Here is a 3,789-nt window from a genome sequence, read left to right on the forward strand (position 1 = left end):
TAAGCTATATCCGGCTTAGTACAACTCATCAGATACATTAAACTTCCAATTACCCGAGAATATTCTAACTGTGAGACACTTTCATTATTATTCTTGGTAAAATGTAGACTTAAGCCTACAGGTGTCGATGACACACTCGTATCTGATTCACTAAACTTCTCAAGTATCTTATCAACATAATGAGACTGAGATAGTATAATTCCGTCAGAGATTCTGGTAATCTTAATTCCCAGAATAACATCTGCAATGCCCATATCCTTCATGTCAAACTTAGAGTTTAACAACTTCTTGGTAGTTTTGATCATTTCATCGTTACTACCTATAATGAGCATATCATCAACATATAGACACAAAATGACATAACCTCTGTCAGTGTCTTTGACATAAACACACTTGTCACATTCATTGATTCTAAACCCATTTGACAACATTGCGTTGTCAAATTTCTCATGCCATTGTTTAGGCGCTTGCTTCAAACCATACAAAGATTTGACAAGTTTACAAACTTTCCTGCTTTGCCCTGGAGCTGAAAATCCTTCAGGTTGCTCCATGTAGATTTCTTCATTCAAATCTCCATTTAAGAAAGCTATCTTTACATCCATCTGGTGAATTTCTAGATTGCGCAAAGCAGCAATCGCAATCACCATCCGAATGGATGTTATCCTAGTAACAGGTGAGTACGTATCAAAGTAATACAGGCCTTCTCGTTGCCTGTACCCTTTGATAACGAGTCTCGCCTTATACTTGTCAATAGACCCATCGGCCTTCATCTTTCTTTTAAAAATCCATTTGCAGCCTAAAGGCTTACAACCTGGAGGTAAATCTACCAACTCCCAGGTGTGGTTCTGTAAGATGGAGTCAATCTCACTTTTGATCGCTTCTTTCCATAATGGACTCTCAGGAGAAGTCACAACTTCGTGGAAAGTTTGAGGTTCGTTCTCAACCATATAAGTTAAGAAGTCTGGACCAAAAGATTTGGATATCCTAGCCCTTTTACTCCTTCTGGGCTCATCTAAAACCTCAATTTGATCATCACCTGAATCATCAATATGATCATCCTCACTAGCAAGCTCATCAAATTTCTCCAAAGACCTTGGAACCCTTTCATGGGTTCGGCAAGGAAAAATGTTTTCAAAGAAACATGCATTCCTTGACTCCATAATGGTATTCCTGTGTATGTCTGGAATTTCAGACTTATGTACAAGAAACCAATATGCACTACTATTATGTACATAACCAATGAATATACAATCCACGGATTTCGGGCCTATCCTAACCCGTTTGGGTGTAGGAATTGCCACTTTTGCAAGACACCCCCACATTCGTAAGAATTTATACGAAGGCTTAACGTCTTTCCATAACTCATATGGCGTCTTATCCACCTTCTTCCGGGGTACTTTATTCAGAATGTAATTTGCAGAGAGAATTGCTTCCCCCCACATGTTCTGTGGCAATCCAGAACTTATCAACATTGCATTCATCATTTCCTTTAGCGTCCTATTCTTCCGTTCAGCAACCCCATTTGATTGAGGAGAATAAGGCGCCGTGGTTTGGTGGATAATCCCGAATTGAGCACAAATCTCAATAAACGGTGATTCATACTCACCACCACGATCACTTCTGAAAGCCATAATCTTGCGGCCTACTTGATTCTCAATTTCATTCTTATAAAGAACAAACTTGTCAATCGCCTCATCTTTGCTTTTGAGCAAATAAACATAACAATACTTAGTGCAATCATCAACAAAAGTGATGAAGTACTTATTGCCACCACGTGATTGTATAAATTTTAAGTCACACACATCACTATGCACTAAATCCAACGGTTCTGAACTTATTTCAATAGAATGAAACGAAGATCTTGTTAACTTCGCTTCAACACAAGTTTCACACTTGTGTTTCGGATTAATCTTAAAAGATGGTATGTGATCTAACTTGATTAATCTACATAAAGATTCAAAGTTCACATGTCCTAGTCTACCATGCCACAAATTGGAAGACTCAAGCATGTAAGCAGAAGAAGATGCATCTTTATTCATCTTTGGGATAATAGTCATTACATTGAGTTTAAACATACCCCCAACATATAACCCTTACCCACATACATTCCGCTTTTGGTAAGAACGACCTTGTCGAACTCAAAAACCATGCGAAAACCATGTTTACTAAGAAGAGACCCTGAGACAAGATTTTTACGAATGTCCGGAACATACAGGACTTCATTCAAGGTCAGCTCCTTTCCTGACGTCAACTTCAGGACCACCCTTCCTTTCCCCTCAACAAACGAGGTAGCAGAGTTTCCCATAAACAACTTCTCACCGTTTGTAACCAGTTCGAAAGTTGTAAACAGCTTTTTCTCAGAGCAGATGTGGCGTGTAGCCCCAGTATCAATCCACCATTCTCTTGGGTTTGAACCTACCAGATTCACCTCAGAGACAACGGCAGACAAGTGCTTATCATCCTCCTCATGGGAGTGCTCTTGTAAATCTGCCATATGAGCACGAGGTTTAGTCTTGTATGACTTCTTTTGCTTGTGGCAGTCACTAGCCCGATGCCCATTGCTACCACAGTTATAGCACTTCCCAAAGAACCGATTACTTGGTTCCGGTGGCTTGTAAGCCGGCTTCTTTGCAACACCACCTCTAGGCCCCAACTTAAAGGGCTTCTTTCTTATTCCAGAAGATTTGCCATGTTCAATGACATTGGCTTTTACTGAGGAGGTACTCCCTCATTTCTTTCTATTATCCTCCTTAATCCGGAGTCGGACCACCAGCTCTTCAACTGACATTTCCTTGCGCTTGTGCTTCCAGTAGTTCTTGAAATCCTTCCAACCATTGGGAAGTTTCTCAATGATCACAATAACTTGGAATGACTCGTTCAAAGGCATTCCTTCAGCATGAATTTCATGCAAGATCACTTGAAACTCCTGGACTTGGCTTATCACAGTTTGAGAGTCTACCATTTTAAAATCAAGGAACCGGCCAACCACAAATTTCTTTGCCCCGGCGTCCTCAGTCTTATACTTTTTGTCCAGAGATTCCCATAACTCTTTTGCTGAGCTCTTGGAACAAAACACACTATAGAGTGAGTCTGCCAAGCTGTTGAACACATAGTTCCAGCCAAGATAGTCTGTCTGCTTCCATGTGTCAAGCGCCATGACTTTCTGCCTATCAGGCTCATTCTCTGCCACGGCAGGAGGATCCTCGCTCAGAACCTTTGCAAGGTTTAGCGTGGTCAAGTAGAACAGCATCTTTTGCTGCCATCTCTTGAAGTTCACCCCAGCAAATTTCTCTGGGCGCTCATGATGACTGAGCGGTCCTCCCGGAGCAGCCGGAGTAACGCCATGGTTGACCACAGAGGTCACAACAGTAGGGGTTGGCAACCCAGTTGCCCCGGGATTCAGATCCCCACCAACATTAGCAGTAGCAGCAGCATCAGTGATAGTTACCATTTCGAACAAATAAAACCTCCTTTTTAGCCAGGGCTAAACACTTTGGTTTCTATTCCAGAAAACCAAACCGAAATCCAAACTTACAAGCAATTTAAACTTGCAAACAATTTAAAATTGCTCCAACCAAATACATGCATATAAAATGCGTCTAATAAGCAAATAAAACTTGCTACTACAAATTGGTAAACAAACCAACTAAATTTCAAGTAAAAAATTTCTTCAAACATAAAAAAAAAAACCAATCCAATTGAGGATTATAAGTAGTCCAAACAATTCATTTCTACGCTTAGGTATGCCTACAAAGAGAGTTAGTAGAAAACGACAACATAATATAAAGC

Source organism: Camellia sinensis, chromosome 10, assembly GCF_055761805.1.
Source record: "Camellia sinensis isolate YWXY chromosome 10, ASM5576180v1, whole genome shotgun sequence".
NCBI classification, from domain to species: Eukaryota; Viridiplantae; Streptophyta; class Magnoliopsida; order Ericales; family Theaceae; genus Camellia; species Camellia sinensis.